Genomic DNA, 27,797 nt, shown 5'->3' with positions numbered 1-27,797 from the left:
GTACTGAAATTGAATCAGTAATTTTAAAACTCTCAACAAACAAAAGTCTAGTACCAGATGGCTTCACAGGAGAATTTTACCAAACATTTAGAGAAGAGTTAACACCTATCCTTCTAAAACTATTCCAAAAATCTAGAGAAACAAACACTTCCAAACTCATTCTAACAGGCCACCATCACCCTGATATCAACACCAGACAAAGATATCATAAAAAAAGTAAATTACAAATCAATATCACTGATGAACATAGATGCAAAAATCCTCAACAAAACACTAGCAAACAACAACAAAAAAAAAATACTAGCAAACCAAATCCAACAATACATTAAAAAGATCATGAACTATAATCAAGTAGGATTTATCCCAGGGATGCAAGGATTTTTCAGTATCTACAAATCAATGTGATACACTACATTAACAAACTGAAAAATAAACACCATATGATCATCTCAATAGATGCAGAAAAAGCTTTTGATAAAATTAAACATCCATTTACGATAAAACTCTCCAGGAAGTGGGCACAGATGGAACACACCACAACATAATAAAGGCCATATATGACAAACCCACAGCTGACATCATACTCAACAGTGAAAAGCTGAATGCATTCCCTGTAAGAGCAGGAACAAGACAAGGATGCCCACTCTTGCCATTTTTATTCAACATAGCTTTAGGAAGTCCTAGCCACAGCAATCAGACAAGAAAAAGAAATAAAAGGAATAGAAATTGGAAAGGAAGAAGTAAAACTGTCACTGTTTGCAGATGACATGATGCTATACAAAGAAAATCCTAAAGATGCCACCAGAAAACTACTAGAGTCCATCAATGAATTTAGTAAAGTTGCAGTATACAAAATTAATATACAGAAATCTGTTGCATTTCTATTCACTAACAATGAAATAGCAGAAAGAGAAATTAAGGAAACAGTCCCATTTACCACCTCATCAAATAAAAAAAAAAAACAACAACCTAGGAATAAAACTATCTCAGAAGGCAAAAGACCTGTACTCCAAGAACTATAAGATGCTGATGAAAGAAACTGAAGGTGACACAAACAGATGGAAAGATATACTGTGTTCAGGTATTGGAAGAAACAATATTATTAAAATTACCATATTGCCCAAGATAATCTATAGATTCAATGCAATGCGTACCAAATTACCAATGGCATTTTCCATAGAACTAAAACAAATAATTTAAAAATTTGTATGGAAACACAAAAGACCCTGAATAGCCAAAACAATCTTGAAAAAGAAAAACGAAGCTGGAAGAATCAGGCTCCCTGACTTCAGACTATACTACAAACCTACAGTTATCAAAACAGTATGGTCCTGGCACACACACAAAAAAAGGCACACAGATCAATGGAACAGAATAGAGAGCCCAGAAATAAACTCATGCACTTATGGCCAATTAATCTACGACAAAGGAGGCAAGAATATACAATGGAGAAGAGATAGTCTCTTCAATAAGTGGTGTTGGGAAAACTGGACAGCTACACATAAAAGAATGAAATTGAACATTCTCTAATACCATACACAAAAATAAACTCAAAATGGATTAAAGACCTAAATGTAAGACCAGATACTATAAAACTCCTAGAGGAAAACATAGGCAGAACACTCTTTGACATAAATTACAACAATATTTTTTGGATCCATCTTCTAGAGTAATGGAAATAAAACCAAAAATAAGCAAATGGGACCTAATTAAACTTAAAAGCTTTTGCACAGCAAAGGAAATCATAAACAAAATTAAAGGACTACCTACAGAATGGGAGAAAATATTTGCAAATGATGTGACAGACAAGGGATTAATTTCCAAAATACTGTATACCAATAGCTCATAGAGTTCAATTAAAAAAACAAAACAAAACAAAACAAAAAACAACCAATGGTGCTTGGTGTCCTCCTAGAGGGGTGGGATAGGGAGGGTGAGAGGGAGACGCAAGAGGGAGCAGATATGGGGATATATGTACGTGTATAGCTGATTCACTTTGTTATAAAGCAGAAACTAACACACCATTGTAAAGCAAATATACTCCAATAAAGATGTTAAAAAATAAATAAATAAAATAAAATATACAAATGCTAAAAAAAAAAAAGGGCAGAGACCTAATAGACATTTCTCCAAAGAAGACATACAGATGGCCAAGAGGCACATGAAAAGATGTTCAACATTGCTAACTATTAGAGAAATGCAAATCAAAACTACAATGAAGTATCACCTCACACCAGTCAGAATGACCATCACAAAAAAATCTACAAATAACAAATGCTGGAGAGGATGTGGAGAAAAGGGAACCCTCCTACACTGCTGGTAGGAATATAAATTCATGCAGCCACTATGGAGAACAGTACGGAGTTTCCTTAAAAAACTAAAAAAGAGTTACCATATGATCCAGCAATCCCACTCCTGGGTATATATCTGGAAAAGATGAAAACTCTAACTTGAAAAGATACATGTACCCCAGTGTTCACAGCAGCACCATTTACAATAGCCAAGACATGGAAGCAACCTAAATGTCCATCGACAGATGAATGGATCAAGAAGACATGCTATACATACATACAATGGAATATTACTCAGCCATAAAAAGAACAAAATTTTGCCATTTGCAGCAACAGGAATGGACCTAGAGATTATCATACTGAGTAAAGTAAGTCAGACAGAGAAAGTCAAATATCATATGATCTCACATGTGGAATATAAAAAAATGATACAAGTGAACTTATTTACAAAACAGAAGTAGACTCACAGACATGGAAAACAGACTTATGTTTATCAGAGGGTAAAGTGGCAGGGGTAGGCAGGGATGAATTAGGAGTTTGGGAACAACAGATACACACTACAATGTATAAAACAGATAAACAACAAGGACCTACTATACAGCACAGAGAACTACATTCAATATCTTGTAATAACCTATAATGGAAAAGAGTCTAAAAAATAATACATATTATAGGGACTTCCCTGGTGGTGCAGTGAGCAAGAATCCACCTGCCAATGCAGGGGACATGGGTTCGAGCCCTGGTCCGGAAACATCCCACATGCCACGGAGCAACTAAGCCTGTGCACCAGAACTACTGAGCCCGTGCTCTAGAGCCTGCGAGCCACAACTACTGACGCTGTGCACCTAGAGCCAGTGCTCCACAAGAGAAGTCACTGCAATGAGAAGCCCATGCACCGCAACAAAGAGTAGCCCCTGCTCACCACAACTAGAGAAAGCCCGCATTCAGCAACGAAGACCTAATGCAGCCAAAAACAAATAAATAAAATAAAATATACAAGTGCTAAAAAAAAAGAAAAAGGGCAGAAGACTTAATAGACATTACTCCAAAGAAGACATACAGGTGGCCAAGAAGCACATGAAAAGCTGCTCAACATCACTGATTATTAGAGAAATGCAAATCAAAACTACAATGAGGTACCACGTCACAGCAGTTAGAATGGGTATCATCAGAAAATCTACAAACAACAAATGCTGGAGAGGGTGTGGAGAAAACGGAACCCTCCTGCACTGTTGGTGGGAATGTAAATTGATACAGCCACTATGGAGAACAGTATGAAGGTTCCTTAAAAAACTAAAAATAGAATTACCATATGATCCAGCCAACCCACTACTGGGCATATACCCAGAGAAAACCATAATTCAAAAAGACACATGCACGCCAATGTTCACTGCAGCACTATTTACAATAGCCAGCTCATGGAAGCAACCTAAATGTCCATCGACAGATGAATGGATAAAGAAGATGTGGTACATATATACAATGGAATATTACTCAGCCATAAAAAGGAATGATACTGGGTCATTTGTAGACATGTGGATGCATCTAGAGACTGTCATACAGAGTGAAGTAAGTCAGAAGGAGAAAAACAAATATCGTATATTAACACATATATGTGGAACCTAGAAAAATGGTACAGATGAACCGGTTTGCAGGGCAGAAATTGAGACACAGATGTAGAGAACAAACGTATGGACACCAAGCGGGGAAAGCAGTGGGGGGATGGGGGGGTGATGAATTGGGTGACTGGGATTGACATGTGTACACTGATGTGTATAAAACTGATGACTAATAAGAACCTGCTGTATAAAAAAATAAATAAAAATAAAATAAATTTATAAAAAAGAATATATATTAAATATATATTATATAAATATCTGAATTACTTTTGTATACACATACAACTAACACAACACTGTAAATCAACTATACTGAAATTTTTTAAAAATTCTGAACTAGAAAGTGCACACACACAAAGAAGTGTAAGACTTGTATACTGAAAACTACAAAGCACTACTGAGGGAAAGTAAAGAAGACCTAAATAAATGGAAAGACACCCCATGTTCATGAATTGGAAGACTATATTGGTAATATGGCAATACTATCCTAATAATTTACAGGTTCAGTGCAATCCTCATCAAAATTCCAACTCCCTGGTTCGCATGAATGGAAAAGCCTATCGTAAAGTTCCTGTGGAAATGCAAGGGACCCAGAATAGCCCAAAATCTTGGAAAAGAAAAATAAAGCTGAAGTACTCATTCACCGATTTCAAAACTTAAAATAAAACTACATTAATGAAAATTGTATGATATTGGCATAAGAACAGACATATAGGTCAATGGCATAGAATTTCTTTTTTTTTTTTTTTTTTTGGTACGTGGGCCTCTCACTGTTGTGGTCTTTCCCATTGCGGAGCACAGGCTCTGGACGCGCAGGCTCAGCGGCCATGGCTCACGGGCCAAGCCGCTCCGCGGCATGTGGGATCTTCCCGGACCGGGGCACGAACCCGTGTCCCCTGCATCAGCAGGCGGACTCTCAACCACTGCGCCACCAGGGAAGCCCAATGGTATAGAATATTAATCCAGAAATAAACCCAGATATCTATGTCAAATGATTTTTGACATAGATGCCAAGAAAATACAGTAAGGAAAGAACAATCTTTTCAACAAATGGTGCTGGGACAAATGGAAATCTAAGTGCAAAAGAATGAAGTTGGACCCATAGCTCACACCATAAATAAAAATTAACTCAGGGAGTTCCCTGGTAGCCTAGTGGTTAAGATTCCAGGCTTTCACTGCCGTGGCCCGGGTTCAGTCCCTGGTTGGGGAACTGAGATCCCACAAGCTGCATGGCATGGACCAAAAAAAACAAAAGGACTCAAAATGTATCAAACTTAAATGTAGAAGCTAAAATTATAAAACTCTTAAGAAAAAACACAGGTGTAATTTTTGTGACCTTGGATCAGGCAATGGTTTCTTAGATGTGACACATGAATTATAAGCAAGCAAAAGGAAAAGAAAAGATTAACAGGACTTCATTAACATCAAAAACTTTTGTGCATCGAAGGACACCATCAAGGAAAACCACAGAATGGGAGAAATATTTTCAAGTTATATATCTGATAAAGATCTAGTATCCAGGATATAAAAAAGAATACCTATCTTATATCTTAATAAAAAGACAACCTAATTTTAAAATGGACAAAGGATTTAAATAGGTATTTCTCCAAAGAAGATAAAGAAATGGCCAATAGAAACATGAAAAGATGTTCAACATCGTTAGTCATTATGCAAATGCAAATATAAGCCACAAAAAGATAACACATCACACACCATAGGGTGACTATAATAATAAAAAAGCAGAAAATAATAAGTGTTGACAAGGGTGTGAAGAAATGGGGACTGTCATACATTGATGGCGGGCAAGTAAAATGGTGCAGCCACTGTAGGAAACAGTGTAACAGTTTCTACAAAAGTTAAACACAGAGTTACCACATGATCCAGTAATTCTACTCCTAGGATAACCAAGAGAATTGAAAATATCTGTTCACCCAAAAATTTGTGCACAAATGTTCATAGTAGCATTATTTACAATAATCAGAAAGTGGAAACAACTCAAATGTTCATCAACTGACAAATGGATAAACAAAATGTGGCATATCCATACAATGGCATATTATTTAGCTCTAAAAAGTAATGAAATACTAATACATGCTACAACATGGATGAACCTTGAAAACATTATGTTAAGTGAAAGAAGCCAGACACAAAAGACCACATTTTATATGGTTCTATTTGTATGAAATGTCCAGAATAAACAAATCTACACAGGCAGTAAATAGATTAATGCTTGCCAGGGACTGGGACAGTGGGTGAGAGGGGGAGAATAAGGAATGACTGCTAAAGGACACAGGGTTTGTTTTAGGGGTGATGGAGACATTCTGGAACTAGATTAATGATGGTTGTACCACCTTGTTGTGCAATACACTAAAACCACTGAATTATATACTTTAAAAAGGTGAAATTTATGGTATGTAAATTACATCTCAATAAAAAGATAAATTTTTTAAAAGGTTAGATCTACCCCAATTTTGAAGATGATGGAGAGATCTCAGCCTTGTAAAACCATGTGCACACCCCTCAGGATCTACTTTCATCTCTCCTTCTGGTCACTATACCAATAACTAAAGTCAAGTTACAATATAACCTGACTAAGGAAGTAGTGGGCCTAATAAGGGAAAACCAGACTATACACTGAAGAAGCTATAGGACGTAGTCAACATATTCCATCAGGATCTAATTATTGGGTCTGGATCCTAAGGATGCTGGTTCAAGGTGGGAGGTAGGGATGGGGTGCCTGTGACATGTAAAATTGGCACAACTGTGTGTTTATGTTTACCTTGGGCCACATCTCTTTTCACATACAATGTGAACCACTCAGCTCTGATCATTAGGAGGATTTCCAAAACACTGCATTTCAGGACCATTTCCAGTAGCAATATATTTTCAATTTGCACCCATATTTTGAGCTAACCCATTCATGAATCAATCTCAGCTATTTTCCACTTCTAAATAAATGTAAAGACACCCCCTGTTCATGAATTGGAAGACTATACTGCTAATACAGCACTACTATGCAAATAATCTACAGGTTCAGTGCAATCCCTATCAAAATTTCAACTTCCTTGTTCACATAAATGGAAAAGCCTATCATAAAGGTCCTACTGCTGGGCCTGTTCCATCTTATGACGTGGTGGGTCTGACAGACATGAACTCAATGGGCAGTTTTGTTGCATAATCACTTGACATTCCAAGGTTAAACACTCAATTTCTACCACAAATACTCCATTTCTAACTTTCCTGCTATAGGACCCATTTAAAGTTGGCCAACTTCTGTTTTAGCTGGTAAACAGGTAGAGGAAGAGGGATATGCTGCTCTGGACCAACTACTGGCTATTTAAAGACTTCACCAATGTGGCAGGACCCTGAATTTTTACAATCTAGCTATGATCAAAGGGTCAACTGGTCCTATCACACAGTCTACCACCCAGAAAATGGTAGACTGATACAGTAGAGGAATGATCTCTTGAACATTCCAGTAAGGCGTTAGCTTGAACATTGTAGTTATACTCTGCGAAGACATGGGTATCTTCCAGGATGTATTCTACAACCCCAAATCGACAACCATAATATGTAGAATACATGGGTCTGGGAACCCTGGGGTGGAAATAGGAATGGCTCCACTTAATGCTACTCAGAGTGACCGCCTTGGAGAATTCCTGTTGCCTATCTCTACATTTATAGGCTCTATGGGTCTAGAGCTACACTACCCAATAAGGTAGCCACTAGCTATGTGTGGCTGTTTACATTTAAATGTAATTAAATTAAATTAAAAATTAATTTCCTTAGTTGTACTAGTCACATTTCAAGTGCTCAAAAGCCACATAAGAAAGTGGCTACCATAATAGCACAAATAATAAACATTTCCATTACTGCAGAATATTCTATTGGACAGAACTACTCCACAGGACCTGGTTACCAGAAGAGAAAGTTTCTACTAGGGGATAAAGAGAATCCTACTGAAATTTAAGCTATGGCTACTGCACTGTCACTTCAAGCACTTTATGCCAAGAGACTAGGAAGCAATAAAAGGAGTCACTTTACTGACAGGGGTCACTGACCCTGATCATCAAGAGGAGACAGTGATGCTGTTACGTAATAGAGATAGGGAAGAATATGGTGCTCAGGTGATCCACTGGAGGGTTTCTTGGAACCGTCAGATTTTAATAGTAAATGGACAAGTGTATCATTCATGGCCTCAAAAGATAATGGTAAACAGGGGCTCAGACTCCCCAAGGATGAGGGTTTGGGTCAGACTAACAGGAGTGCCACCTACTCCAGCGGAGGTACAAGCCTGACACAGGAATGAAGAACACCTTCATATTTCCTGTGTAGTAACATGACAATGACTCAAGGTCCAAATGAGCATGCCCCAATGCTTTGTTACTATGCAAGTCTCTTTGAAACACTGAAACAACTGCCATATCTAAGGGCTGAGAGATCAGGATTGTCTAAGATTAGATTCCTATAACTAGGAAAATGGTGGTTGAAATTGAAAGGGCTACTTCCAAAATATTTTTTTTGCCAAGTTTTTCTCTGTCTCAGTGCCTTTGCACTTGCTATTCTTTTTGCCTAGAATACTCATCTTCCAGATCTTTCACACAGCTGGCTCATTATCATTCCAATATCACCTCCTTAAAAGAGGTTCTCCCTGATCAACAAAATCTTCCAACACAGATATTTTTCTTTACACCATTATAATTCCTTCATAAGACTTCTAAAATGTGTATTCATGTTATTTATTGATTTTTAATTTTCTTATTTATTGTTCAGTTCCACCACTTGAATTTAATCTTCACAAGGGCAGACACTTTGGTGGTTTTATTCACTGCAACATCCTCAGCACCTAAGAACAATGCCTGATACATTGTAGGTGCCAATAAATATTTTCTAATTGAATGTTGCAGAGACTAACAAAACTAGATTAGAAATTAGGGACAGGTTATTTCAATACCTTTAACTGACCAATAAGCCAATGGAGACAAAAAACCTAAAGGAAATAACCTGCCAAATATATGCAGCTAGTTTCTAGCAGATTCAGCATCAGAATCTTGGTTTGGGGGTATTAAAGGCCCTGCTCTTTCCACTGAATCATCGATATAAAAGTAAATAGCAAATACTGCAACTGTTCTAAGATGTGGCAAGCAGCACTGAAGCCATATGCAGAAGGCAAAGAAAGTGAACTATACTTAATATCAACTTTAAACTATCAACTGTTTAAACTACAACTATACCTACCACCTCTTGTCTGTGCAATTATTAGAGAAGCAAACAGAACAACTCCCAAATATCATGGCAGCAGCAAAGACTGGGAGAGCTAGGAACATAGTTAATTCACAAGAGAACTCAAACTACATTTCTTTACCACCTTCTCTTCTAAATCCTTTACCAATGTTTCTTGACGTACCATAAAGGCACTGCGCTCCAATGTTCATGCTGGAGAAAAGATGTGGGGATAATTGCTGTTGATAATCTGTACCTAGAACAATAGTCCTAAAAGGCCTTACACTCATTTTGTAATTAATGATTTTTCTTATTTTATCTTGGCAAAAACAGGGTATTTACACAGTGTGACTACTGCCCATTATACTAAAGTAGACCACCCATGTCCATTTTCTAAGTTATAATTACTCATTGCAACAAACAGAACAAGTCATACTCAAAAAATTCCTGAAAGAAAACTCTTTGTCCAAATCAAGCTTTCTTTTTTTTTTTTGGCTTAATAAGTGATGATTAAAAGAACAGAGAAGAATCTTCATATTGTACCAGCCAAATTGGGTATAGCAGAATTTCAATATTGACAATCACTTCCTTCCAAAAGGAATGAATAAGAATGAGTCAGAAATCTTTCCCCTTTGAATCAGTCATTAGTTATGAGCAAAAGTCTCTGGGACTGTCCCTCACGAAAGTGGGGTCTAAATCTGCTATAACTTTGGAATTAAGATATCTTAAAAGCAGTGTGATAATATCTGCATATTATTTGATACAACTTTAGGTAGAGAAGGAAAGACAGTAGAAAAATGCCTATTATATGTATCTAGGAATCCTGAGGGGTTTTTTCCTCATTGTTTATTTTAAAAATTAGCTTAAAAATCAAATAATTACTTTAAGAATTAAAAAATTAGCCCTAGTCCAGAGGAGGAAATCACACCTGATTGGCAAAATAAACGGTTCTAGATCTTTACTCCGCAATGAAGAGACTGACAACGCAAGGAGTAACAGAATGAAGAGGTGCTGTGTAATATAAAGAAATCCCCCAGGTGATTCTGCAACTCTTCCCTTTCCCTCCTTCCCCTTCTACTTTTAAGCACTAAGTGATAGTAGTTCCTATACCAGTTGATCACTAGAATCTACTGCAGCGTTTTAAAAAATACAAATTCCTGGATCCAAATCCTCAATGTTTTGTTCAGTGGTGACCCTTCTAGCCCATGCTTAGTGTGTCTAGGGGGCAATCCAGTACTGACCATGCTTACATAGCTCATGAATGTGGCCACACGATTCCCTGTCTCATGAAGCTCCAAAGGCTCATTGTCAAATCCCTATGAAATTTAGGTGAAAGTGAATACACAGGTCTTAGGCTTAACTAGTTAAGAAGCGTGAACAACAGTTGCTTTCCCAACCATTATAATTAAGGATATGATGTGAGAATGAGAAACGCATCACAGCCAAATGGAGGTCACCCTGCCCCTCAAGGATGGAAATGGACATACAGGCAGGTGAGACTGGAACCCAGGCAGAAAGGGCAGATACAGGAACCAACTGTTGTATTCAAAGAACAGACCACCAATCCAATCCACTTATTAATCCATGGTGGAGACAGAAAACTCAACAAAGGAAGTGGGTCAGAAAACATGACTAAGAAGGAATGCATACCACTCTAGAAAACATTCAATCCTAGAACTGGCTAAGTCAGGAACATTTCAGAGTGGAATCACAAAGGGGTCTTATCCATAGGAACAGGTTGGCTTTTGCTTTCAAGGTCTATGTGGTTTCTCAGCAAAAGGTATTCCTGCAACACCAAGAACACGGTTTCCCAGATTCCTGTAACCAGTGGGTCAATCTTGACTGTAGAGACAGCTACTTTCAGACTACATTCTGGCAGCAGTGAGAGGGCTTTGATTCTAGGGACACCTTCTCATGAAGGGACGGGTTGAAAGGAACAATCTTAGCTTACACCTAAGCTCTTGCAGGAAGCCTCCTCTGAACATCCAGGCTGTATGCCTGTTCACTGGATCCCAGGACCACTGTATACATACCTCGTTTATAGCACTTACTATAACTTTGAAAGCAGCTGTTCATATGTATGACTCTCAGAAAACCATGGCCTCTGTATGAGAATGGGAATTGTTTTCTTTGCCTTCCTATCCCTAGTTTCTAAGAGAGTAACCAGCACATCAAAGGTGCTAAACAAACATTTGTTGTTTTGTTTGCTGATTCAGCTTGTCATTCCCAAAGCACAAATATCTATCTTCTCTCTGTGTCTGGCTCAGCCACACTAGGGGCTTGTGCTAGGCTAAAGTACTGGAGCTCAGCAATAGACTCAAGTGCTCCTCCTATCAACTCAAGAGTGAGGCCTGCCTGAAGAGAGAGACAGAGGAACCTCCTAGCACAAGTGGGGACACAGGTGGGAGCAAAGGACTCTGTGTAGTTCTCTCTCCATCACTTTCTACCCCAAGAATTCATCTCAATTCCAGGTGCCTGGTGGAGGCGGCACCACACCAGAAGACAATAAAATCTGTTTTCTCTCCTAATTTTAAAACAATCCCCAAAGATTTATCCTTGAGAATTTAGAGGTCCCTGAGCTAGAAGCCAAATCTATGTGAGCTGTGACCTTTTCCTGCCACTTGAAACACAACCCAAAGGAATGATATTTTGCCCTTACCAAAAAATAATCCATATGAGGGTCATAGTATCCTCCAATGCCATAATCAGCAACCTGGCAGTAAAAAAAAAAAAAAAAATACAAGGTTAGCTAGATGGACAGCCTCTAAGCCAGCCCAGGAACTCTGCATTCCCAAGCCTGCTCCTAAATGAAGACAATAAGCAGCTTATCTAGTACCTGCACCTAGACTAGGAAACTGAGGAAAAGACAGAATATGGAACTTACCCAAGGTGACACAGATAGAAAGTAGCAAAGCTTGAATTCTTTTTTTTTTAAAATAAATTTATTTATTTATTTTTGGCTGCATTGGGTCTTCGTTGCTGCACACGGGCTTTCTCTAGTTGTGGCGAGCGGGGGCTACTCTTCGTCGCAGTGTGCAGGCTTCTCATTGCGGTGGCTTCTCTTATTGAGGAACATGGGCTCTTGGTGCGGGGGCTTCAGTAGCTGTGGCTCGTGGGCTCTAGGCCTCAGGCTCAATAGTTGTGGCTCACAGGCTTAGTTGCTTCACGGCCTGTGGGATCTTCCCAGACCAGGGATCGAACCCATGTCCCCTGCATTGGCAGGCAGATTCCCAACCACTGCACCACCAGGGAAGTCCCGGCAGGAGGATTCTTAACCACTGTGCCACCAGGGAAGTCCCAAAGCTTGAATTCTTACCCAGGCTTTTTGATTCCTGAGCTCTATGCCCTTAAACCCTAGGCCATTTGTGCCCAGAGAAAGAGGGAAACAAAAATCAGACTGGGTAGGTTTCTGTGGGAAGGGGCATGGAAGTGGGGCTCACAACATTTCAAGGCCAGTGTCCTCAGCTAGAGAATGGAAAGCTTCAGGGTAAAGGTAACTATGGCTCAACTGAGATTAGAAAAGACAAGAAAGGGGGACAGGACACAGATTCCTCACTCAGATACCTCATACCTGGAAAAATTCAGCTGTTTCATCTGACAGCCCAGTGATGAGCTGAATCCTGTGATTCACTTGGCCAATCACAGGGTCTTCCTCTTCTGTCAGAAATACACTGGATGGAGAAAATCAGGTAGACAACAAGGGCATGGGGAAAGGAGAAAAGTGGACCAATGTGAGTCAGGAGAAAAAGATGGGGTAGAAAAGGAGGTGGGGAGGTTGGAGGGTTTGGAGATCATTCCTCTTGCCTCTGGACACTGTGTCACAACTGTCATTTCTGGCTCAGAAATGCCATATGGGGACGTTCAGAATCCCCACAATGTCAGCATTCACAGGGCCCTTGGAACTCATCCCTTCCAACCCTCTGATGTGGTAACAACAATACTGGGACAATACTGAGGAGGTATATTATCTGAGTTTATACAGTCAGTAAGTGGCAGAGCTAGGACTATAACTCAAGTCTTCAAGATTTTTGTCCTGTGCTTTTTTTGTGATATAACAAGATCTCCTAAAATTTTAAGTAAAACTCAAAACTGGTCAAACCATGATAAAAATGAGTGTATAATTTAAGCTAGAACAAAATCACTCTTAGGGTCCATAAACAAACACAAACCACACATATACACACATGCACACTATAAGCCCACATGAAGTATGCACACAAAGTCACAGCTAAGGACAGTGTGAGGGACAAACAGTAAACAAATGGAGAGACACGAAGTGAACACACAGGTCAGAGAAATCTCACATATACAAGTAGGGTGACTGGGAGAGATGCCAAACCACCCCATGCCCAGATTACCTTTGGCTGACTCTCGCTTTGGATGACTGGACAGAAGGTGAAGTGATACTAAAGACTCTGGATCGTTTCATCTAGGAAATAAAATCTGAGAATGAATATAGTCTCACTTCACCCCTAACTATGTGCTTATGTCCAGAGACCCTAGAGATAGATCTATCATTAACTAATTCATTTATTATTTTAAAAACTTATTCTGAACTATTTAAAACATACAGAGAACTGTGAAGAATAATACAGCAAATTCACAGGTACCCCTAACTCAGGTCTGCCAAATCTTGGCATTGGTCAGGTGAGGCAGAGACTACCTACCTACACAATACCTATATGAAAGACTTTCTCTCTTTTTTCACTGATAAGATAATCCTGATTTTATTTAAGATACCAATGTGCCCAGAAAAAAAGATTATACCTTCTAATTTCACTTGTATCCTCATGTGAACCTGATTACAGCCTGTAAAATTATTTGTAAGCAAAAGTTGTTATTTGTAAGCTCAATAAAGGGGGTGGGGCAGACAGTTGGAGTAGACTCTTTTAGGGCCCTTCCCCTTTCTAACTGCTTCTGGTCTCAAACCCAGGTATAGCTCCAGGAGCCATCTTGTGACATTAGGAAGAAAGCCATGCACTATAAAAGATGAAACAGAAAGAAGGATCCAGGTCGCCAATGATATTGTGGAGCTACCAAAATGATGCTAGATTATCTTTCTCTTTAAGTCTGTTTATATGAAAGAATAAAGCCTAAGTCACTACTATAACTCTATTATAAGGAGCCTAATGTAATTCCCAACTTATATATTTATTTACTATGGAACTTCTTTAAAAATAAACAAAACATTACAGATAAAACTGAGCCCTTCCTAATCTAATTCTCCTCTACAGCTCCCCACAAAAAGTCACTATCCTAAAATTATTAGTGCTTCTTTATCCTGGAACATGTTTTTATACATTTACAATTAATGTATTAAAAAGTGAATATAAATAGTATTGCTTTCCATGTATTGAAACTTTATATAAATTGTATCATACTCAACATAACCTTCTATAACTTGCTTTTTGACTTAGTGTTAAGTTTTTTGAGAGATGCATGAGAAACGTAGTTTTTTTTTAGTTCGCTCATTTTCACTAAGGCTAAGTTATAGATTGTATGCATATTTCATAAATCATTTATCCATTTTCCCTTGATGAACATTCAGATTTGTAAAAGGCCCTTCTATTACATCTCCTTGTCCATATGTTCAAGTGTTTCACTAGGGTAGTGGTCTTCAAACTGGGGTCTGCGTACCGCTAAGGTATGCACAATTTTAGCAGAAATACAGAGGAATCGACTTCCAGATACTCAAATTCTATATACACTTTCATTGCTTTGCTCAATTTCTCTTTTCAAATAGTCCTTCCCCCCACTATTCAAAAGAAAGGCCTATTGTTCATACACATAAAATTTTACTATGGTGTATTCTCCCCAGATGTAAAAACTTTTAGGTCATCAAAAAAAGAAACAACACAAAATACTGTCTCAGTGAAGCCTCTTCTGGGTTAACCAAGACACTCATTAACTCACAGTAGGTTTCCTGTATCATATTTCTGATAAGTGTGAAGTATAGCATTTAGAAATGGGGTATTTTGGGCCCTTGTTGGGAGGCTCTGAATAAAAATGTTTGTAAAGCAGGACACTATAACTGATATAAATTTTTGTTTCATTACTTGGCCTCTTCTATTCCTTGATTATTTTCAAAGAAGGCACTGCCCTTGTGGGATGATCTAGTAAGGGTCAAGTGAATACTGAGAAAGACTATTTATATGAAAAGTGGCAGCAATTCTTTTCAACTATTCTTAACATTCATCCCTATTATATGTCACTCACTAAAAAAGAAAAGGAAATTCAAACAGCTAAAAAAATTCTGAAGTCTAGGTTGGTAACATTGATTATTTTAATAGTAAGAGGGAGTCACAGAATAAAGATATCCTTCTAAATGCAATTCCCTCCACAGAGCTTCCTGAAAACCACCAATAAGGAAAGAAAACAAAAATCACCCATTACCTATGCCTACAATGTAACTTGGAAACAGAGATACTACAAATTTCAATTTTCTTGTTAGTGGGAAAATAAACACCAGATGTCAGCAGAGTGTTCCAGAGATATCTAAGCAAAGAATCTGAGGCTGCAGAAAGAGTGAAAAGTGTAGTATGGTCTTAATGGTGGTGAAACAATATTAATGGTAAACACCATATAATGTCATCCAGGGTCTTGCTTTCAGAGGGAAAGGACCTACTCTGAGTAGGGAAATACTGAGAGAAAAATCTGAAACTTAGTGGATCACAGCACTGCCTTTTGGATATTTTAAACACAAGAGCTTGGAAACTGTACTGAATCACAGGTTACAGCACAGGGAAGCCACTATTGCTTGGGTGAAGGAGGACTCTTAGAGAGTGAGATGGCTGTCAGGTTTGGTGGCAAAGAGAAGAAGTGGGTAAAAGTAAGGGGCCCATTAAAATTATAAATTAAGAAATAATTCAGAGGAGATAGACCAAAAAAAAGTACTATTAATTAAAGAAACTACATTTCACTGTAGGAATAGAAGAGGAAACATTTAACATGAGATCAATGGTCCAGGAAAACACAACAAGAAAAATAAAAAAGAACTCAGCATCCATACAAGTTACAACAGAAAAACAAAATGAAAATCAAAACTTTTCAGGAGGGCTTCCCTGGTGGTGCAGTGGTTGAGAGTCCGCCTGCTGATGCAGGGGACGCAGGTTCGTGCCCCGGTCCGGGAAGATCCCACATGCCGGGAGCGGCTGGGCCCGTGAGCCATGGCCGCTGAGCCTGAGCGTCCGGAGCCTGTGCTCCACAACGGGAGAGGCCGCAACAGTGAGAGGCCCGCGTACTGCAAAAAAAAAAAAAAAAAAAAAAAAAAAAAACTTTTCAGGAGTTGAAAACACAAAACAACCAAGCCCCAGCCAAGAAACAGAAGAATATTAACAAAATACTGTAACATTATTAAATATAATTAAGTAATAAGCAAGTGTGACTATGAAAGAACATCACAATTCAGAAACTGAAAAGCTCAGAATGGATACAGACAACAAAAGAAGATGTGAAATAGAAACTGATCATATTCAGAAAAGCTATTTAAAAAAACCAATAAAATTATCTCAGAAAAGAAGACTATTATAAGGTTCCCAAGGAAAATACAAATACGACCAAGGTGTACTAAGAGACAGAGAGGACAGAATGAGAAAAGTAAAACAAAGAAAATGAAGGAAAATGAAGATAAAGGTAAACAGGATGAGAGACAGTGATAAATATAAAAGACTGACAAAGAAGAGTAATGTAGGTTTCACTGGATCCTTAAAAAAAGAAAAATGAAAGAATGGATTTGACCTAAAATGGCCAATTCTAAGATATATCCTAGTAAAACAAGCAAACAGAAAATGATGAATACAGTAAATTAATCTAAAATAGTATGTCAAAACTGAGACCAAATACATCAATCATATGAATAAAGTACTTACGTAGATAAATACAATTATTTTTATTAAAAATAAGAGACTTTTTAATATAGTTGAATATAACTCCTAACAGACTGACCCTCACCCAGATAACTATAAACTCTGGACAAAATATGAAAAATAATTACTGGAAGGCACTGCAGGGTAAACAAAACAGGCAGATTATGAATGGCAGTCGATCCTTAAAAGACAGGAATGAGGGGCTTCCCTGGTGGCGCAGTGGTTGAGAGTCCACCTGCCGATGCAGGGGACACGGGTTCGTGCCCCGGTCCGGGAAGATCCCACATGCCGCGGAGCAGCTAGGCCCGTGAGCCATGGCCACTGAGCCTACGCGTCTGGAGCCTGTGCTCTGCAACGGGAAAGGCCACAACAGTGAGAGGCCCGCATACTGCAAAAAAAAAAAAAAAAAAGACAGGAATGGTACAGGTGGTTTCCCATTTTTTCAATGGCTGTTAGCCTTGGATGACCACAGGTGACATAGCACAGTCTGACAAAAAAAGCCAAAGTTTTTATAACCTGAAGCACCACATTACAGAGGCAACCATAGGTGCTAAAAAATGAAGAGTGAATCACAACAATGTGAGAGAGAGAGACTTTCAAACTCTACGTATAAGCTGTGCCTGAATCTCTTGCAGACCTCTAAACAAAGCATATGTAGGTGAGACTGTAAGCATCTCAGCCAAGTATAAGAACTGAACAGCACAAAAAAGTTTGTTGTTTGTGTCCAGCCAAGTCAACTGCCTGTTATTAAAAACAAAAACAGGCTACCTCTTTCAAGATGGTGACATAGGAGGCTCCTGAACTCACCTCCTCCATGGACACCCCAAATCTATAGCTACATATAGAAAAATTTTCTCTGAAACAAATCGAGAGGATGAGTGACTCCTACATATCAGGTGAACAATAAAAAATCCACATAAATGGTAAGAGTTAGAAACTAACACATCGTAAAACAACTACACCCCAATAAAAAAAAAAAAATGGTAAGAGAAGGGGAATTCCCTTGCAGTCCAGAGGTTATGACTCCACGCTTCCACTGCAAGGGGCACAAGTTCGCTCCCTGGTCAGGGAATTAAGATCCTGCAAGCCACGCGGCATGACAAATAAATAAATAAATGAAATTTTTAAAAATGGTAAGAGAGAGCAAACTCACAGATATAGAGAACAAACTAGTGGTTATAAGTGGGAGAGGGAAGGGGGAGAGGCAAAATAGGAGTAGGGGATTAAGAGCTACAACCTACTATGTAAAACATAAATAAGCTACAAGGATATATTGTACAGCACAGGGAATATAGCCAATATTTTGTAATAATTATAAATGGAGTATAATCTATAAAAATTTTGGATCACTATGTTGTACAACTGAAACTAATATTGTAAATCAACTAAACCTCAATTTTAAAAATGGTAAGACTCCAATAAAGAAGTTAAAAAGATAAAAAAATTTTAAAAGTTGCATTTAAAAAATAAATAAATAAATAATGGTAAGAGAGGCTGAGACACAAATCTCACCATAAACCCCAACCCTGGCAAGGTGGCACACAACCAGGAGGGAACTCACAACTCTCAGCTTCTCCCTGAAAGGCAATGGGTTTGGACCCCACATCCAGCACCCAAACTTTTAAGACATCCACCTGAGAGAAGGGACCCCAAAACATCTAGCTTTGAAAGCCAACAGTGCTTGTATCTGTGAGATCTATAAGACTATATGGCAAATTAAGAGACAGTTCTTAAAGGGCTCGCATGGACTCACCATACCTAACCCCCCAGGGCCCAGCAGAGGCAGCAGACTGAAACCAGTCTTCTTGGTGAAAGAGGACTATTTGCTTATTTTGACAGCTGCAGCCTTAGGGGCAGGCTTCTAACTTAACACACATCAAGGGGCCGATGCCAATACTCTCCAGAGACCAGGGAGGTCATCAGCAGGTACTATCTTCACACTCTCCCTCTGCCTTGCTCCAGGTCACTGGTATTTCCCAGAAAGAGTCTGTGTATATCTCTGGCACCCCAGATCTTATGGGTGCAGCCCAGGGCATGACTCCTGAACACCTGGTTTGCTGGCCAGTGGAGCATGTGTTCATGATTTCTTCAAGAGGAGGGGAGCAAACAAAGAAACAGTTCTTAACTGGCTATCACACCAGGCCACAGTGCAGAGGGAGCAGACCAAAACACCCATTTCAGTATTCACCTGAAACAGGTATATTTGCATACTTTAAAAGCTGCTGCCAGAGGGTCCAGCTTATGATCAGCCTGCATCTAGGTGCTGACTGATATCCTTCCCTTTGGACACTAACAGATCTTGGCATACCCTCAACTACTAGAAGCCATTAAGAACAAACCAGTCTGCTTGAACAATTACAAACATTTGAGAGAAAACTAAGAGCAAGGGCAGGGTTTAATGACAAGGTTCATCTCCTACACAAGATCACTCCTTTAAGACTGGAAGAGGGGTTTCTTTATCTATTGCATACAAACCAACACAGAGAGTCAAGGAAAATGAAAAAAAAGAGAGGAATACGTTCCAATTGAAAAAACAAGAAAAAGCCTCAGACAAAGACCTTAATGAAATGGAGATAAGTGGTTTACCTGATAAAGAGTTAAAAATAATGGTCATAAAGGGAGGCGGAGTCAAGATGGTGGTGTGGGAAGACGTGAAGTTAGTATCTCCCCACAACAAGGGCACCTGCTGGCCACTCGTGGGGGACTCTGAGGCCCAAGGAGATGGGAGGAATCCCAAAGTGAACCGGCAGGATGTAGGGGGACTGAGAAAGAAGGAGAAGTGGAGGCAACACAAGATTGGCACCTCTGACACCAGGCAGATCAGGAAAAGCACACAGGACAGATTCTCCGGGAAGAGTGGGAGAGGAGTGGAGGGCGATTGCCCCACCCACTCAGGCCTGGGGAGACTGTTGAGTTCCCAGGCCGGTGCCCTGCCCTCCAAAGCCCCCTTCAAGGCACATGGGTCCTTGGGGGCATAGGAGGGAGGCCGGGGAGATCAGGAGAGGCAGACGGGAGGACCCCTCCCAGACCGGAGGAGCAGGAGAGGAGAGGAGGGCGATTGCTCTGCCCACTCAAGCCCAGAAAGCCTGCTGAGCTCCCAGGTGAGGTCCTCTGCCCTATGAGACCAGGGGTGGGGGGCACGCCTTTTTCCGGGTTTTTATTATGTTTTTCTTTTCCCTCACCCTCTTTTTCACTATTGTGGTACTGATGTACCTTCCGGTTGCTGATTCATCTATATTTTTATTTTTATATTCTTTCTAACATATCTGTTAGTTTCCTAGTCTAATTTTATTTTTTACTTTGTTATTGTTCCTATTTTTTTTTTCTGCCCCACACATCTTGCGGGATCTTGGTTCATGAGCTGGTGGTCGGGCCAAAGCTCCTGTCGTGGGAGCTCCAAGTCCGAACCACTGGACTAACAGAGGACCTCAGACCCCAGGGAATATTCATCAGAGTGAGGTATCACGGAGTTCCTCATCTCAGCACAAAGACCCAGCTCTACCCAATAGCCTACAAACTCCAGTGTTGGAAGCCTCAGACCAAATAACCAGTAAGACAGGAACACAATCCCACTCATTAAAAAAAAAAAAAAAAAATCAGATGGCAAAATATATGTCACAGATGAAGGAGCAAGGTAAAAACATAGAAGGCCAAATAAATGAAAAGGAAATAGGCAATCTACCTGAAAAAGAATTCAGAGTAATGATACTAAAGATGATCCATAATCTCGGAAATAGAATGGAGGCACGGATTGAGAAAATACAAGAAATGTTTAACAAAGATCTAGAAGAACTAAAGAACAAACAAACAGAGATGAACAACACAATAACTGAAATGAAAAATACACTAGAAGGAATCAATAATAGAATAACTGAGGCAGAAGAACGAGTAAGTGAGCCAGAGGACAAAATACTGGAAATAACTGCTGAGGAGCAGAATAAAGAAAAAAGAGTAAAAAGAATTGAAGACAATCTCAGAGACATCAGGGACAACACTAAATGCACCAGTATTCAAACTATAGGGGTCCCAGAAGAAGAGAAAAAGGGTCTGAGAAAATACCTGAAGAGGTTATAGTCGAAAAATTCCTTAACATGGGAAAGGAAATAGTCACCCAGGCCCAGGAAGCGGAGAGAGTCCCATACAGAATAAACCCTTGGAAAAACACACTAAGACACATATTAATCAAACTAACAAAAATTAAATTTGAAGAAAAAATACTAAAAGCAGCAAGGGAAAAATGACAAATAACAAACAAAGGAATCCCCAAAAGGTTATCAGCTGAGTTTTCAGCAGAAACTCTGCAGGCCAGCAGGGAGTGGCAGGATATACTTAAAGTGATGGAAGAGAAAAACCTAGAACCAAGATTACTCTACCCAGCAAGGATCTCATTCAGATTTGATGGAGAAGTCAAAAGCTTTTCAGACAAGCAAAAGCTAAGAGAATTCAGCACCACAAAACCAGCTTTACAACAAATGCTAAAGAAATTTCTCTAGGCGGGAAACACAAGGGAAGAAAAGGACCCACAAAAACAAATACAAAACAATTAAGAAAACAGTAATAGGAACATACATATTGATAATAACCTTGAATGTAAATGGATTAAATGCCCCAACCAAAAGACACAGAATGGCTGAATCAACACAAAAACAAGACCCATATATGTGCTGTCTACAATAGACCCACTTCAGACCTAGGGACACATACAGACTGAAAGTGAAGGGATGGAAAAAGATATTCCATGCAAATGGAAATCAAAAGAAAGCTGGAGTAGCAATACTCATATCAGATAAAATAGACTTTAAAATAAAGATTGTTACAAGAGATAAGGAAGGACACTACATAATGATCAAGGGATCAATCCAAGCAGAAGATATAACAATTATAAATGTTTATGCACCCAACACAGGAGCACCTCAATACGTAAGGCAAATGTTAACAACCATGAAAGGAGAAATTGACAGTAACACAATGATAGTAGGGACTTTAACACCCCATTTACACCAATGGACAGATCATCCAAAATGAAAATAAATAAGGAAACACAAGCTTTAAATGACACACTAGACCAGATAGATTTATTTGGTATTTATAGAACATTCCACCCAAAAGTGGAAGAATACAATTTCTTCTCAAGTGCACACGGAGCATTTTACAGGAGAGATCACATCTTAGGTCACAGATCAAGCCTTAGAAAATTTAAGAAAATTGAAATCATATCAAGCATCTTTTCTGACCACAACACTATGAGACTGGAAATCAATTACAGGAAAAAAAACTGTAAAAGACACAAATACATGAAGGCGAAACAGTGCACTACTAAATAACCAAGAGATCACTGAAGAAATCAAAGAAGAAATTGAAAAACACATAGAAACAAATGACAATGAAAACACGATGACCCAAAACCTATAGGATGCAGCAAAAGCAGTTCTAAGAGGAAAGTTTATAGCAATTCAATATCACCTCAAGAAACAAGAAAAACCTCAAATAAACAATCTAACCCTTCAGTTAAAACAACTAGAGAAAGAAGAACAAAGAAAACCCAAAGTCAGTGGAAGGAAAGAAATCATAAAGATCAGAGCAGAAATAAATGAAATAGAAATAAAGACAACAATAGCAAAGATCAATAAAACTAAAAGCTGGTTCTTTGAGAAGACAAACAAAATTGATAAACCCTAAGCCAGACTCATCAAGAAGAAAAGGGAAAGGATGCAAATAAATATAATTAGAAATGAAAAAGGAGAAATCACAACTGACACTGCAGAAATACAAAGGGTTATAAGAGCCTACCACAAACAACTACATGCAAATAAAATGGACTACCACGAAGAAATGGACAAATTCTTGGAAAGGTACAATTTTTCAAGACTGAACCAGGAAAAATTAGAAAATATAAACAGACCTATCACAAGTAATGAAATTGAAACCATAATTAAAAATCTTCTAACAGACAAAAGTCCAGGACCAGATGGCTGCACAGGCAAATTCTATCAAACATTTAGAGAAGAGCTAACATCAATCCTTCTCAAACTCTCCCAAAAAATTGCAGAGAGAGAAACACTCCCAAATTCATTCTACGAAGCCACCATCACCCTGATACCAAAACCAGAAAAAGATATCACAAAAAAAGAAAATTATAGACCAATTATCACTGATGAATATAGATGCAAAAATCCTCAACAAAATACTAGCAAACAATCCAACAGCATATTAAAAGGATCATACACCATGATCAAGTGGGATTTATCCCAGGGATGCAAAGATTCTTCAATATATACAAATCAATCAATGTGATACACCATATTAACAAATTTAAGAATAAAAACCATATGATCATCTCGATAGATGCAGAAAAAGCTTTTCACAAAATTCAACACCATTTATGATAAAAACTCTCCAGAAAATGGGCATAGAGGAAACCTACCTCAACATAATAAAGACCATATATGACAAACCCACAGCAAGCATCATACTCTAGGGTGAAAAACTGAAAGCATTTCCACTAAGATCAGGAACAAGACAAGGATATCCACTCTCGCCACTCTTATTCAACACAGTTTTGGAAGTCCTAGCCATAGCAATCAGACAAGAAAAAGAAATAAAAAGAATACAAATTGGAAAAGAAGAAGTAAAACTTACACTGTTTTTCCGATGACATGATATTATACATAGAAAATACTAAAGATGCCACCAGAAAACTACTAGAACTAATCAACGAATTTGGTAAGGTTGCAGGATACAAAATTAATGCACAAAAATCTCTGGCATTCCTATACACCAACAACAAGAAATCAGAAAGAGAAATTAAGGAAACACTCCCATTTACCACTGCAACAAAAAGAATAAAATACCTAGGAATAAACCTACCTAAGGAGGCAAAAGACGTTACTAAGAAAACTAAAACACTGATGAAAGAAATCAAGGATGACATAAACAGTTGGAGAAATATACCATGTTCTTGGATTGGAAGAGTCAATATTGTGAAAATGACTATACTATCCAAAGCAATCTACAGGTTCAATGCAAGCCCTATCAAACTACCAATGGCATTTTTCACAGAATAAGAACAAAAATTTTAACAATTTGTATGGAAACACAAAAGACCCCAAATAGCCAATGCAATCTTGAGAAAGAAAAATGAAGTTGGAGGAATCAGGCTCTCCGACTTCAAATTATACCAGCTATAGTAATCAAGACAGTATTGTACTGGCAGAAAAATAGAAATATAGATCAATGGTACAGGATAGAATGCCCAGAGTTAAATGCATGTACATATGGGCACCTAATTTATGACAAAGGAGGCAAGAACATACAATGGAGAAAAGACAGCCTCTTCACTCAGTGGTGCTGGGAAAACTGGACAGCTACATGTAAAAGAATGAAATTAGAACACTACCTAACACCATATGCAAAAATAAACTCCAAATGGATTAACGACTTAAATATAAGACCAGACACTGTAAAACTCTTTGAGGAAAACATCCATTTTTCCAACCACAACAGTATGCAACTAGAAATCAATAACAAGAAGCAAATTGGAAAATTCACAAATATGCACAGACTAAGCAACACACTGCTGAATAACCAATGCATCAAAGAAGAAATCAACCAAAAAGGTCTTGAGGGAAATAAAATGGAAATACAACATACCAAAACTTAAGGGATGAAGCAAAAGCAGTTCTAAGAGGAAAGCTCATAGCAATAAAAGCGTAAATTAATTAACAAGAGAGAACTCAAATAACCTCATTATATACCTCAAGGAACTAGAAAAAGGAAAAAATGAAGGCCAAAGTCAGTAGAAGGAAAAAAATAACAAAGATCAAGGGGAAACAAATGAAATAGAGACTAAAAAGACAATAGAAAAGGTCAATAAAACTAAGAGCTGGTTTTTTGAAAAGATAAACAAAATAAACCTTTAAGTAGACTCACCAAGAAAAAGAGAAGACTCAAAATCATAAATGAAAGAGGAGGTGTTACAACTGATACAACAGAAATACAAAGGACCTTGAGAAACTACTTTGAACAGCTCTACACCAACAAATTGGGACAACCTGGAAGAAATGGATAAGTCCCTGGAAACATACAACCTACCAAGAATGAATCAAGAAGAAACAGAAAATCTGAATAGAGCAATTATTAGTAAGGAGACTGAATCAGTCATTTAAAACCTCCCAACAAAAAGTCCAGGACTGGGCTTCCCTGGCGGCGCAGTTGTTGAGAGTCCGCCTGCCGATGCAGGGGACGTGGGTTTGTGCCCCGGTCCGGGAAGATCCCACATGCCACGGAGTGGCTGGGCTTGTGAGCTGTGGCCGCTGAGCCTGCGCATCCGGAGCCTGTGCTCCACAACGGGAGAGGCCACAACAGTGAGATGCCCGCATACCACACACACACACAAAAAAAGGTCCAGGACCACAGGGCTTCACTGGTAAATTCAACCACACGTTAAAGAAAAATTAGTAACAATACTTCTCAAACTCTTCCAAAAATCTTAAGAGGAGGGAATACTTCCAAACTCATTTTACTATCCCAGCATTACATTGATACCAAAACCAGACCAAAAAAACTACAAAAAAAGTAAAACACAGTCCAATATCCTTGATGAACACAAATGCAAAAATCCTCAACAAATTATTAGCAAACCAAATTCTGCAATACATTAAAAAGATCACAAACCATGATCAAGTGGGATTTATCCCTGGAATGCAAGGATGGTCAAACACTTGCAAATTATTCAATGTGATACACCACATTAAAAAAATAAAGGGCAAAAATCATATGATCATTTCAACACATGCAGAAAAACCATCTGAGAACATTCAACATTCATTCATGATGAAAAATTCTCAACGGACTTCCTGGTGGCGCAGTGGTTAAGAATCCACCTGCAATGCAGGGGGCATGGGTTCAAGACCTGGTCCTGAAGGATCCCACATGCCATGGAGCAACTAAGCCCATGCACCACCACTACTGAGCCTGCGTACCACAACTATTGAAGCCCGCGTGCCTAGAGCCCATGCTCCGCAACGAGAGAAGCCACCACAATGAGAAGCCCATGAACTGCAACGAAGAGTAGCCCCCGCTCACCCCAACTAGAGAAAGCCCATGTGCAGCAACAAAGATCCAATGCAGCCATAAATTTATTTATTTATTTAAAAAATAAACTCTCAACAAGTGAGTGTAGATGAAACATGCTTCAACATAAAAAAGGCCATATGTGCCCACAAGTAACTTCTTACTCAATGGCGAAAAACTCAATGATTTTCTTCTGTGATCAGGAACAAGACAAGGATGCCCATTCTCATCACTTTTATTCAATATAGCACTAGAAGTCCTAGCCAGAGCGATTAGGCAACAAAAAGAAATGAAAGGCAGCCAAATTGGAAAGGAAGAAGTAAAACTATCTCTATTTGCAGATGCCATGATCTTTTTTTTTCACTGAAATATAATTAATTTACAATGCTGTGTTAGTTTCTGGTGTACAGCAAACTGATTCAGTTATACATATATTCAGTTATATACATAGACATATATTTTTCTCTTTTTCATATTCTTTTCCATTATAGTTTATTACAAGATATTGAATATAGTTTCCTGTGCTATACAGTAGAATCTTGTTTATCTATTTTATATATAGTAATTTCTATCTGCTAATCCCAAACTCCTAATTTATCTCTCTCCCTGTTTCCCTTCAGTAAACATAAATTTGTTTCCTATGTCTGTTTCTGTTTTGTAAATAAGTTCATTTGTATCATATTTCAGATTCTACACATAAGTGATATCATATGATATTTGCCTTTCTTTGTCTTACTTCACTTAGTATGATAATCTCTAGGTCCATACATGTTGCTGCAAATGGCATTCTTTTATTCTTTTTATGGCTGAGAATTATTCCATTGTTTGTGTGTGTGTGTGTGTGTGTGTGTGTGTGTGTGTGTGTACACATATCACACCTTCTTTATCCATTATCTGTCAATGAACATTTAGGCTGCTTCCATGTCTTGGCTATTGTAAATAGTTCTGATATGAACACTGGGGTGCATGTACCTTTTTAAATTTGAGTTTTCATCTTTTCTGGATATATCCGCATAAGTGGGATGACTAGATCATGTGGTAACTCTATTTTAGTTTTTTAAGGAACTCCATACTGTTCTCCATAGTGGCTGCACCAATTTACATTCCCACTGACAGTGTAGGAGCATTCCCTTTTCTTCATACCCATTCCAGCATTTATTATTTATAGACTTTTTTTTTTTTTTTTTTTTGGTGGTACGTGGGCCTCTCACTGTTGTGGCCTCTCGTGCTGCGGAGCAGAGGCTCCGGACGCACAGGCTCAGCAGCCATGGCTCACAGGCCCAGCCGCTCCACGCCACGTGGGATCCTCCTGGACCAGGACACGAACCCGTGTCCCCTGCATCAGCAGGCGGACTCTCAACCACTGCGCCACCAGGGAAGCCCTATTTATAGACTTTTTGATGATGGCCATTCTGACCAGTGTGAGGTGATACCTCATTGTCGTTTTGATTTGCATTTCTCTAATAATTAGTGATGTTGAACATCTTTTCACGTGCCTGTTGGCCGTTTGTATGTTTTCCTTGGAGAAATGTCTATTTAGGTCTTCTGCCCATTTTTTCTGATTGGGTTGTCTGGTTTTTTTGTTATTGAGTTGTATGAGCTGTTTGTATATCTTGGAAATTAATCCCTTGTCAGTCACATCACTTGTAAATATTTTCTCCCAATCCGTAGGTTGTCTTTTCATTTTGTTGATGGTTTCCTTTGCTATGCAAAAGCTTATAAGTTTG

General features: G+C 38.6%; 1 protein-coding gene across 1 annotated transcript in view; it reads right to left on the bottom strand.

Moving 5' to 3' along the window:
* The window catches only part of ACSL6 (acyl-CoA synthetase long chain family member 6), a 291,721-nt gene that overhangs the window by 228,777 nt on the left and 35,147 nt on the right, over positions 1 to 27,797 (bottom strand). Inside the window, exons 2-4 of the mRNA XM_049707244.1 lie at positions 13,492 to 13,562; positions 12,705 to 12,804; positions 11,793 to 11,846 (exon numbers count right to left, since the gene is read on the bottom strand). The gene's annotated coding sequence lies outside the window, so the exon portion shown is untranslated. The remainder of the gene's footprint in view (positions 1 to 11,792; positions 11,847 to 12,704; positions 12,805 to 13,491; positions 13,563 to 27,797) is intronic.

The sequence above is a fragment of the Orcinus orca genome, chromosome 3 (genome assembly GCF_937001465.1).
Source record: "Orcinus orca chromosome 3, mOrcOrc1.1, whole genome shotgun sequence".
NCBI lineage: Eukaryota > Metazoa > Chordata > Mammalia > Artiodactyla > Delphinidae > Orcinus > Orcinus orca.
This window is presented reverse-complemented; position numbering and strand designations above follow the sequence as displayed.